Raw genomic sequence first — 11,819 nt, 5'->3', positions numbered from 1 at the left:
TTGGTAGCAACCTAATTGTCCATCAACAGATGAATGAAGAAAGAAAATTTGGTACATATACACAAGGGAGTACTATTCAGCCATGAAAAATAATGAGATTCAGTCATTTGCAACAACATGGGTAGAACTGCAGATAATTATATTAAGTGAAATAAGTCAGGTATAGAAAGGCAAAAATCACATGTTTTCCTTATTTGTGAAATCTAAAAATCAAAAAATTGAACTCATGGAGGTGGACAGTATAAAAATGGTTACCACAGGCTGGCAAGAGACCGGGGGACTGTGGGAGAGGTAGGGATGATTAATGGTTACAAAAACATTCTTAGAAAGAATGAATAAGACCTACCGTTTAATAGCACAACAGGCTGACTACAGTTAATAATAACATAATTGTACATTAAAAAAAAACTAAAATAATGTAATTGGGTTGTTTGTAACACAAAGGATAATTGGGTGAGGGGATGGAGACCGCATTCTCCATGATGTGATTATTTCACATTGCATGCCTGTATCAAAACATCTTGTGTACTCCTTTCATTTATACAATACCCAGAAAAATAAAAAATTAAAAATGCCTCTTCTTTTAACTGTAGTTTTAAGCCCACAGAAAAACTGAGCAGAAGTACAGAGTTCTCACAAGCTCCTTGATCCACATGCATACAGCCTCTTCCACTAGCAACATCCCATGCCAAAGTGGTACATTTGTGATCATCCATGAACCTACATGGACACATCATTATCACCCCAAATTCCTAGCTTACATTAAGGTCCTCTTTTGGTGTTGTACATTGGATGGATTCTGATAACTGTATAATGATGTACATCCACCATAACAGCATCATACAAAATAGTTTCACTGCCCTACAAAAATCTTCTCTTGCTTTAACTATTCATCCTTCCCTCTTCCCTAACCCCTGGCAGTCACTGATCTTTTTATTGTATTCATAGTTTTGCCTTTTCCAGAATGTCATATAGTTGGAATTACACAGTACATAGCCTTGTCATATTGACTCCTTTCACTTAGTAATATGCATTTAAGTTTATTCCATGTATTTTCGTGGCTTGATAGCTAATTTCCTTTTAGCACTGAAAAGTAATTCCATTTTCTAATATAACATAGTAGATTTATCCATTCATCTACTGAAAAATATCTTAATTGCGTCCAAGTTTTGGCAATTATGAACAAAGCTGCTATAAATATCCATGTGAAGGCTTGTAATTGTAATTTTTTCTTTGATAAATGTCAGTTAATATGTGAACATTTATTTGTGATGGAAAATGCATCAAGTCTTCGAAAATACAAACCAATAATGCTAAGTATATTTGTTTAAAAAGTCCTTCATAAGCAATGTAGATATTTTCAACATTGAGATATTCTCAATTCCTTCTTTATGAAGTTTTGACAGTTTTCTCAAGGAGAATCTGGCAAAGGAGTTCGAAGTGGTATGTACAAACCATTGGAAAACAATCACAGTAGTTGTATTCTTGTGGGAAAAAAACAAAACCAGGGTCGTCTCAACTGGATAAAAGGTTTTAAATTTTATTTTGTAGTTTAGAAACTCAAGGCCATGTAATCTATCTTTCAAGGTCTTCCTGAGTGAAATGGTAGCTACTCAGCCATTTGATCAATGCTTCAGCTACAGACTGACAATTCTATTTCACTCTTTCATCCATCATCCTTGGTATATTTCCTCTGGGTTTGAGATCCTCACAAAAAGTCATGTAACTAAGAGGGGCATTCTATTCCCTGGTTGTTGATCTGAGCAAATGATTTGCTTCCATTATGCTGCCACTGTGAATACACAATTTGTATTAATTTCATATTTGCTTTTGTATAACATACTTAAAAGATACTTGAATCTAAAATTTAGCATCTAACTCTTATGCTTAAATTTTTCAAGATAGTGGCACAATAGTCCTCCTTTGTCTTACGGGAAGGTTTGCAACTCTAATTGGTTATGTCAGTTTACCTCACTCCCTGTAGCTTTTCCGGAATAATTTGTTCCTGAAAATGCTGTTAGTTAGTCTCCATATCTCTCTCAAATGTAGAAGACCTAAGTCCAATCTTATACCTAATCCTGGTTCTTTGTTGGCCAATAATTGATGTTAGAGTTCTTCTCATAAAAATCTCACGTTTCTGCATAAGCTTTAGCTAACAGAGACATTTTGATATTTGATAGGAAAAGAAAATGATAACCTCTGTCCTCAGTTTCTTTTGATTACACTTAGCCTCTGTCAAACAGTTATCGAGTCAGGCTGCATGACCTCGTGATCACAGAGGTTCCTTTCTGCTCAAGAAAAACATACAACCTAATTGATACAGCAAGTTTGTGGACAAAGTCTAGCTGTATCAATGGAATAACAGTCTAGCTGTTTTCCTGAATGGAATTCTACTCCTCACTTGTACTTTTCAGTAAGGTTTTCTGAATCTCTCACAGATGAGTACATGTAATTTTGTAATACCAAAAGATTAGGATGTTAATATCTTGATGTTAATATCAAGCAAAAAAAATATGGAAAATTCTCTAAATTGGAAAATTCTACCAGGAACAATGGAGAAGCGAAGCTAGTTTATAAGCATAAATAAATAAAACATTTTATTAAGCATAAATACAGTTTCTAAGAGTAGGATATATTTTTGCTCCAGTTTTAATATCATTCTGCAATACGTTTTTCTTTCTTCCAGACTATTGATAGAAAACACACTTGTATATGAGAGCTACTGCCATCCAAAAAGGCAATTATTACATTCAGTGTTTTCATACTATTCTTGTCTTCATTGATCTTCAACTGCATTGCAATTACCTTATTACTAATGATTAAGTACATATTTAGAAATTATTTCTAAAAGATTCAAATTATCCCTATGATAATTGTATTCTACTTGCATTCCAATCTGCTTTACTTGAGTGAGGGATAGAAGAATGAAATTACTTGTAACTTTACACAACTTTTGACATGATTAGAACTGAGCACATCCTACAACCTAGGTGATAGCCAGTAGTAAATGACTGCAATCATGCATTTTATTGTGATTTATTTTTCTTCAAAACTACCTTCATTTTTGTCATCAAATTTTGAATATACAGTGGAAATATTCCCTGCATGCAGCCATGTTTTCTAGCATTTCGTTGCCTTCGTTTGATTCAGCATGTCACTTTCTTGTACTTTCTAAGGAACTCATTCTAAAACTCTTTACCCTCTCAAATGAATGTTGGTCAAGAGTGGAAATACGGTAAAGTCCCTCCTATTAAAAGAAAAAGTCTCACAACCATAATGAAAACATCTTCCTTTAAATCTATGTCTTCCCTCTCTCTCTCTCTCTCTCTCTCTCTCTTTATCCTTACTACTCTCTCTTCAATATTTTTAGACAACCTCATTTTGTACTTTACGTTTTACTCTTTATACTTCACCTCCTTCTCACTGGTCAAAACATTCCAGCCTTGCTTCCATCACCAAACAGATCTTTCTAGGCTTACCAAGGATCATTATGTCACTGAACAAAGTGGATGTTGCTGAGTCCATGTGTAACATAAACCTTGGTGGTAGGTAATAACTCCCTCATTCTCAGAACTGTCTTTTTTTCCAAGCTTCCATGGCCCCGCACACTCCCGAGTTAGCCCTGCCTTTTTGGTTATATCCATTCTTTCTCATGTGTTCAACCTGTCCATTAAATATTTGGAATTTCTCAACTGATTCGTAGATTCTTTTCTTTTTCTCATACTAAATATTTTCACTAGGAAACGTCATTTGGCTACTACATATTGCAGATGATTTTCTAATTGATGTCTCCATTCTAGACCTCTTCATAAACTTGTTATCTCCAATTAGATATCTTTGAAACAAAAATCATAATATTGTCCCCTCTCTACCACCTACTGGTCATATTCTGTTCTCTCCTACCACAATGGAAGGCCCCACTATACAAATCAGTCATGACTTGACTGATGGTCAAGTCCACCCAGTCATGCAAGCTGGAAATCCTGACATCCCCTTTTGCTTAACCATCACACCCCACTTCCAATTCATTATAAACTGCTATTTTTACCTTAGAAGGCTCTGTTAAATCTATCCTTTATTCTTGATTTTCAAGGTCACCATTCTAACCTAAGTCACTCTTTTCCCTGCAAAAAAATCTCTGGCTGATTTTTCTGCTATCAGCTTTAGTTAGTCCTCACCTAGGGAATTTTCCTCACTGCAGACAGATTTAATTTTACATCCTGAATCTTGTCATCTTACCCATATTCTTAAAATAATTTAGTATCCCTCTACTGCATTTAGAATAAAAGACAAACTTTAGGGTATCTGTAGGGTGATGTCTGTTCTGGTCCTTGCCTACATTTTTAGCCCTGTCCTGTATCTTTTGTCCCTTTGGCAGCTATATTGCACACAGTACAAGTACATTTTTAGAAATAATTTTTAAAAGATTCAAATTATCCCTATAATAGTTGTTTTCTATTTGTATTCCAATCTGCTTTATTTGAGTGAAGGATAGAGGAATGAAGTTAGTTACAATTTTACACAACTTTTGAAATGATTAGACCTCTTTTCTGGGAATGCTAATTTATATAATCTTCTTTGTTTTCCCACCTAGATAATAAAGCCATTCCATATTTTATTGTAATGATCCATATTGTCTTGTACACAGATGGCAGCAATTTTTTTGTCTTTACCTGTTGAGATTGATCACTGAGTAATTTAATTACTTTTTTTTTTTTTTTTTTTAGATCTCCAAATGGTGTTTATATAGTCAGTTAGATTTTGGCATCATTCATTGGTTTTTTAACCCATATATTTAATAGGCATTGATTAAACACCAGTCAGAATGATTTTGAAGTTTTGATATCAGGAGAAGTAAGTCACGAGTTGGATCAGGCTGGGAACTTGATCTTGTTAATGAGTTGGCGATGAAGAAGGCATAACGTGGCACCACCATTCTCCGTGTTCTGTTTATGTCACGGACTAAACGCTCTCACATGCTAAGCAAAAGACTCTCACTTTCAGCTTGTTTCCTCTATCATGTTACCATCAGACTTCACCATCATAAAACAACACAATATCTTTAAAAACTTTGTAATGTGTCACTTTTGGAGAATGTGATTGAAAGGAGTGTTTTCTTTTTCCACAGGAGCCACACTGCAAACATTGGAGCCAGCTTAAAGCATAAACAAAATAACATCTCTGCCTTAAAGCATTCACCTTCTATGTTAATTTCAGGTCTTTTAAAAACCATGCTGAACGCTCACTGACTACACTTTAGGAATGCTTTTTACAACTTTCTGCTCCTCTTACTAATTTAGCGACACTACCCTTTTCCAAGTCCACATTGTATCTCACCTGCATCTTAACTCCAATTTGTTCCCTTGGCCTAAAGTCTTTCCTCTTCAATGGATCCTGCACACTGGTGTTATCAGCATTATCTCACTCTATGTCTAATAAAAGATACACTCTTCTTGCCCTGTTTTCTCAGTATATCATGTCTTTTCACAAACTGTTACCTCTGAACACAATGTTCCCTCTGTCAGAATACTCTCCTTCCTCTTTCTTCTTCACTTGTCAAACTCCTACCCATTCTTCAAGACTGAGCCCAAATGTCATCACTTGTGTGATGCATTCCCTATCTCCCTCAGGCAGGATTACTCATTCTTTCATGATGCTCCCAGAGGATATCATTATTTCTTATGCATAGTACTGCCATTGAGCTTTTAGTGCTCTTTCACTAGGCTGTGAGTTCTTTAAAGAAAAGAACTATATCTTATTCATCACCACGGGGAAAGTACCCTACCTTGCACATAGTAGGTACTCTATCTATATACATTGACTCAAGGCAAAATGGGATATAACAATATCACTTATAATATGACACATTAAAAATTTATCTAACTTTCCCAAAAAAGAAAAGGATTCTCTCTAAAGCAGAAAATAACAACAAAAATTTCAGATAAAAGGTGCAAGATATCCATCTGCAGAGAGCTTATATCAGTGTTCATTATTGGGAAACTGAAGAAGAAAGATCACATATAGGTACTACTTGTGGACATGTGGCTGATTGAGAAGACACATGCCAAAATGTCTTAGCCAGTTTTCCGTCTTGGGAAAATGAAAAGTAAATTTTATCAGACTCAATTTCAGACAGTCATTTGAGCCTTGAATAATAGAGCTGACCTGTATACAAATTTGTCATTTTTTTTTTACTAGCAATTTTAAGTTTTCTTTTAAAAGATGACCAATTTAACCAGATAGTGTCACATCTTTTAAATTAATGAAGAACATATTTCCTGCGACAAATATGGCGTAGTCTTCAGTGAATGGTACTACATCCACACTGAAATATGTACACTTAGTAAAGTGGTAATACAAACTTACAAAATGGTATAGCATTATACACAATGATTTCATATTGAAAGTTCCCTTTATGAGTGGGAAAAGAATGTCAAAGTGTTTTGTTGAAGGTCTCTTTTCTAGTCAGGACCAGAAGCTGGTGCTTTTAATTTTAAGCACAGGGCTTCTTTTGATGTTTATAGTGGGTCCTCAAACACGGGGCACTTATATTGCAATGACTGGAGTTAAAATATCATTTCTAACTAATAATTTTTTAAAACACAGAAATGCTAGCAATATATAAATAACACATTTCTTATAAACTATGAGTTTTCATTTGTCATAAACTACTTAAAAGTTTCATTTTGTGGATATTACTTATAAGTGTATAAAACCCTTTTTATAAAAGCAGCAGACATAATTTAACTTAGTAAGAATATTATAAAGGAACTTGTTCTAAAAATTTTTCCTAATAAAGCATACAGCCTTTTAATAAAAAGCATTATTCCTTTAATTTATCATGTTTCCAATGATCATTCTTTTGTTTGGCTCCAACACAAACATTAGGGTTATTTTGGGAAAAATTGGAATAATAGCTCAGAGTTGAACAAATACATAGGCATTCATTTGATGTTTGTACCTTGAAGGCTAGCTTCCTTTTTCTTTATCTTTTTCTGGCCCTGTCATAGGATATTACTGGACCAATAACATCCCTTGTTTCCCAAATCATCTAGAGATCACAAATTTTTACTTTACTTAGTTTTGCTTTCTAAAGAAGACAGTCCTGTATGAACAAATATGAGTGTAAATTAATTATATAAGTTTGGTGTCTAAAAGAGAATTATTCACCTTTGAAGCTATCCACATTTGCAGTGTTCTACAAAGTTAGACATTCTATTGAATCTGTTATCTCCTCAGAGCAAAGTAAACTGGTTGACTAGAAGGTGTGCTGATTCTCCTCTATTAAAAATGAATCCATGCACTCTCAGCTGACGGAATATGTTTTTATGGTTTCTACCTTCTAAACCAAATTCTTCTCTTCATTGACAATACTGTGAGTTTTTTCTGTACACAATAGTAATAACATTAAAGCTGTTTCTCAAGGGTACATGGAGATAGTTTTTATTTATATAAACCAGAATACATCCTATTATTGCTGGAAAGCGTGAACTAGTTATCCACATGACTCCTTGCTGATTTGCTTTCTTTCCAGTTTCTTCTCTAGCTAATTCATCATAGTTCTCCTAAAATGTTACTTTGTACATATTACGCCCTGCCACAAAAACTTTATGCGATGCTCATTGTATATATAATCAAGATAAACATGTCAGTTTGGCTTTGTAGGCTCTACAATAGGCATGGTTTCTTGTATATTGCTCTATGTTTACCTGAATTCCTAGGGATAGAAATGGAAAATTTAAAATATGGCCACTATTATTCATGTAGATATGTTTAAATCAAGAATCTGTACTTCAGGCCAGGCTCAGTGGCTCACTCCTATAATCCCAGCACCTTGGGAGGCTGAGGCAGACAGATCACCTGAGGTCAGGAGTTTGAGACCAGCTTTGTCAACATGTGAAACCCCATTTCTACTCAAAATACAAAAATTAACTGGGTGTAGTGGTGTGTGCCCATAATCCCAGCTACTCAGGAGGCTGAGACAGGAGAATTGCTGGAATCTGTGAAGTGGAGGCTGCAGTGGGCCAAAATCGTGCCACTGCACTACAGCCTGGGCAAGAAAGGGAGACTCCATCTCAAAAAAAAAAGATGATGATAAAGAAACTGTACTATAGATAGGAATATTCTCCATTTAGTATTTGCATATAAACAAAATCACATCTTCCTTCAAGCAATGATAATGCTTAACAGATTAGATACAATAATTATTCTGAGCAATTTAAGACACCAATCATTTAGCCAAGATTAGACTTGACTGTTCTTTAGAACCAGCTATTAGCAAAGAAATCCTCAAGGATACAATCTGATTGTATAAATGTTCAGTTTGTGCTTTAAGAGTGTACTGCTACCATGTAGTACCATGCTTTTTGTTTATTGTCTAATGAGCATCCTTCATATATATTTGAGGAATGTGGCTTCCTTTGGAGTGGTGTGATTAGTTATCGATGCACCTGTTTCTAGTAGTCTCTATATTCTAGTCATGTGAAGTGTCTAATATATATTCATTAAGTACATTCTGTTGATCATGTTAATAATTTCAGTAACTTTACTGGAATTTTTGTTTAATTGTTTTATTAATTACTGAGAAAGGTGTGTTAAAACTCTCCACCATGATTTGTCTATTTCTTTCTGTAATTTTGTCAATTTGGGCTTATTTATTTTTGAAGGTATATTATTAAGAGCTTACAAATTTAAACTTGTTTCTTTCTAGTAAATGAAGTGTTTATAATTATGAAGTGATCCTCCTTGTATTTAAATAACTACTTTTTTGTTCAAGTATATTTCATTCATTATTAACATTGCCTGTGAACTTTCTCTTAGTTATTATTTACATGGTAAGATATTCCTCACCTTTTACTTTCAGTCCTTCAGCAACTTATATGATACATAACTTTCTTATAACCAATATTTAGAGTTTGAATTTATTTTCAGTCCAATTTAAAAATTTCTAACTTTTAAATAAAATTCTTTTTCCTTCCGCTTACTGTAATGCCTAATATATTTAGGTTCATATCTATGTTATTCTGCTTCTTGTGTATAGTGCTTTACATTTCCTTCCTTGATTTTTAATCTTTCTTATGTTTTCCAGGTGTATCATTTCATTATTATTGTCCCATTTTTTTAATCATTGTTTAGAATTTATTTACTTGCTAATCATTCAATGATACTTTAGAAATTACTACATACATAATTGATTTCCTTGAGTAATATGACAACTTGGGGCACTTTCATTCCATTTACCCTCACTCCTGACCTACTACTGTGAATTTTAATGCTGAATTTTTTTTTTCTTTTGCAGAAAGTGAATTATTTTAGGTAAAGAGAATAAAGGAGAAGAAGAGAGGAAGAGAGGAAACTTCCACATGAGAAAGGGGGGCGGGGAGGGAGGGAGGGAGGGGAAGGGTATCAAAACATAGAGTCCAATGCTGCAATTTTAAACATGTAAAACAACATTGTTTTGTGTAGTTAATGCACATATTGTTTAGCCCACATATTTAGAATGTATTTGCATTGCATTTTCTCTTACCTCTCCAATCCATTTTATGAGACTACTTTCTTAACACCGAAAGAGCATCTGTTAAAATTTTATACAGTGGGAAAATTCTAGTTTTCGTTTTTCTGAAAATGTCTTTATTTCACCTGCAATATTGAAGGAGAGATTCTGAAGATATATAACCCTAATTTAGTAATCATTTTCTTTCAGACTCTTGGAAATTTTATTTTGTTGTATTCTGGCTTCCAACTGTTACTGTTGTGAAATAAGCCCTAAATTGAATTGCGATTCCTTTCAAGAAAATTCTTCTGCTATGACTGATTTAAGAGCTCCTTTTTGTATCTGGTATTCTGAAATTTAATTTTCATATGTCTAGGTGTGGATAATTGTGTTCTACATGGAATTCACTAGAATTCTTGAACCTGTAAATTCTATTCTTTTATCGGATCTTGAAAGCTCAGCCATCACCTTTCTTCTCTGTTCCATTCTCTATCTTATTTCCTACTGAAATGTGAATAAAAATATTTTACAGCATCTCAGTCTTAATCTCTACTTCCTTCATTTAATTGCTGCCTATATTAACACAATTAACTAATTCCTTTTTTGACCATGCCTAATTCTCCTATTTTGTACCTTTTGTGGAGTTTTTATTTGGGATTTTTGAAGTTTTTATATCTGGAAATTGTAGCGACTTGATAAATTTTAAAGAATTTTCTGGGACCGGGACAGTGGCTCACGTCTGTAATCCCAGCACTTTGAGAAGTGGAGGTGGGCAGATCTTGTGAGGCCAGGAGTTGGAGACCAGCCCGGCCAACATGGTGAAACCCCGTCTCTACTGAAAAAATACAAAAATTAGTCAGGCATGGTGGCACGTGCCTATAATCCATGTGAAACCCCGTCTCTACTGAAAAAATACAAAAATTAGTCAGGCGTGGTGGCACGTGCCTATAATCCAAACTACTCAGGAAGCTGAGGCAGCAGAATCGCTTGAACCCAGGAGGCAGAGGTTGTAGTGAGCCAAGATCACGTCACTGTACTCCAGCCTGGGCAACAGGCAACAAGAGTAAAACTATGTCTCAAAAAAAAAAAAATCTATAAATTAATTATTGCTTTTATGTGTTTAAACTCAGTAAACATTTATATAATCATCTGTGCATAACTATGTGAAACATATTTGGGTCTGTTTCTGCTTATTTATGATGTATGTTTTCCCTGTGTTTATTTTGAGCTTCCTATTTTTCTTCAATATATTTATGAGACTACCTATAAGCCTAGTAAGTTTCAGGGCCCATTAAGGTTTGCTTATTCAAGTGGCTAGAGCCACTAACAGTTCTTCCTTCACCCTAAACAGATTTTTTTTTTTTTGGACCTTGCAGGTAATGTTAATTTGAGTTGCAATTCAGCCTGTTGGCTGACTTGTATGTGTCATATCCCAGGGATGGGCTTATTTGTTTTATTCTTTGACTTTGCTTCATTGAGTGTCAAGGCAAATTTTCTTGCATTTTCTTATGACTTCGGCAGAGGGAGGGTGATAGTCAACTGCTATTATAGCTTTTGGAGTCCCAACTTTATATAACAAGTGTCCATAAGGGCTTTCCATGTTGAGATAACTACCCAAAGAATTAAGTATACACTCTTCCGTGAAAGTTTATTCAGTGTTCTCTCTACCTCTAGCTTTATATCTTCACTTATTTTTGTCCCTCATAACTCTTTTATTTACTTATTTATTTATATATTTATATTTTGAGATGAAGTCTTGCTCTGTTGCCCAGACTGGAGCACATTGGTGCAATCTCAGCTCACTGCAACCTCCACCTCCCAAGTTCAAGCAATTCTGCTTCCGCCTCCCTAGTAGCTGGGACTACAGACATGCCCAGCCATGCCCAACTAAATTTTTTTTTTTTTTTGGTAGAGATGGAGTTTTACCATGTTAACCAGGCTGGTCTCGAACTAGTGACCTCAAGTGATCCACCCACCGCAGTCTCCCAAATAATCCTTATACTAACTTAGAGTATTTTCCCACCAGAAAAGTCTGTAATTCCATATTTAACTGTGAATTCTATTGTGAACTTCTACCTTTTAAAGGTGTGGGAACTTGGGCTCAAAGAACTGAAGAGGATATTGGAGTTATTTTAGAAGAATGACAATTTTACATTTTTACATTTTTTGATGTTCTAGTTAGACATGTCTTAACTCTCCACATAGTCATAAAGGACCTCATGGTGAAAGGTTTTCTCTTAAATCTCTGTTCTACTCAGTAGACCGCCTAGTGCCTAGCACATATGTATTTTCCTTTATTGAAATTTGGCAGTGTTCGTTTCCTAAA

The 11,819-nt window shown here is 34.6% G+C and overlaps 1 long non-coding RNA gene across 1 annotated transcript; it reads right to left on the bottom strand.

The window, feature by feature from the left end:
* Positions 1-324: 324 nt before the first annotated feature.
* On the bottom strand, positions 325-10,562 carry LOC119470899. Its single transcript, XR_005199877.1, has 3 exons — positions 10,553-10,562; positions 8,251-8,254; positions 325-408 (listed from the first exon to the last, which is right to left on the bottom strand). It is a non-coding gene; the product is annotated as an uncharacterized LOC119470899 (long non-coding RNA).
* Positions 10,563-11,819: the final 1,257 nt, after the last annotated feature.

This window comes from Cebus imitator, unplaced genomic scaffold (genome assembly GCF_001604975.1).
Source record: "Cebus imitator isolate Cc_AM_T3 unplaced genomic scaffold, Cebus_imitator-1.0 Scaffold43, whole genome shotgun sequence".
Classification (NCBI taxonomy): Eukaryota; Metazoa; Chordata; class Mammalia; order Primates; family Cebidae; genus Cebus; species Cebus imitator.
The sequence above is the reverse complement of the archived record's forward strand: the minus strand, read 5'-3'. Positions and strand labels throughout refer to the sequence as shown.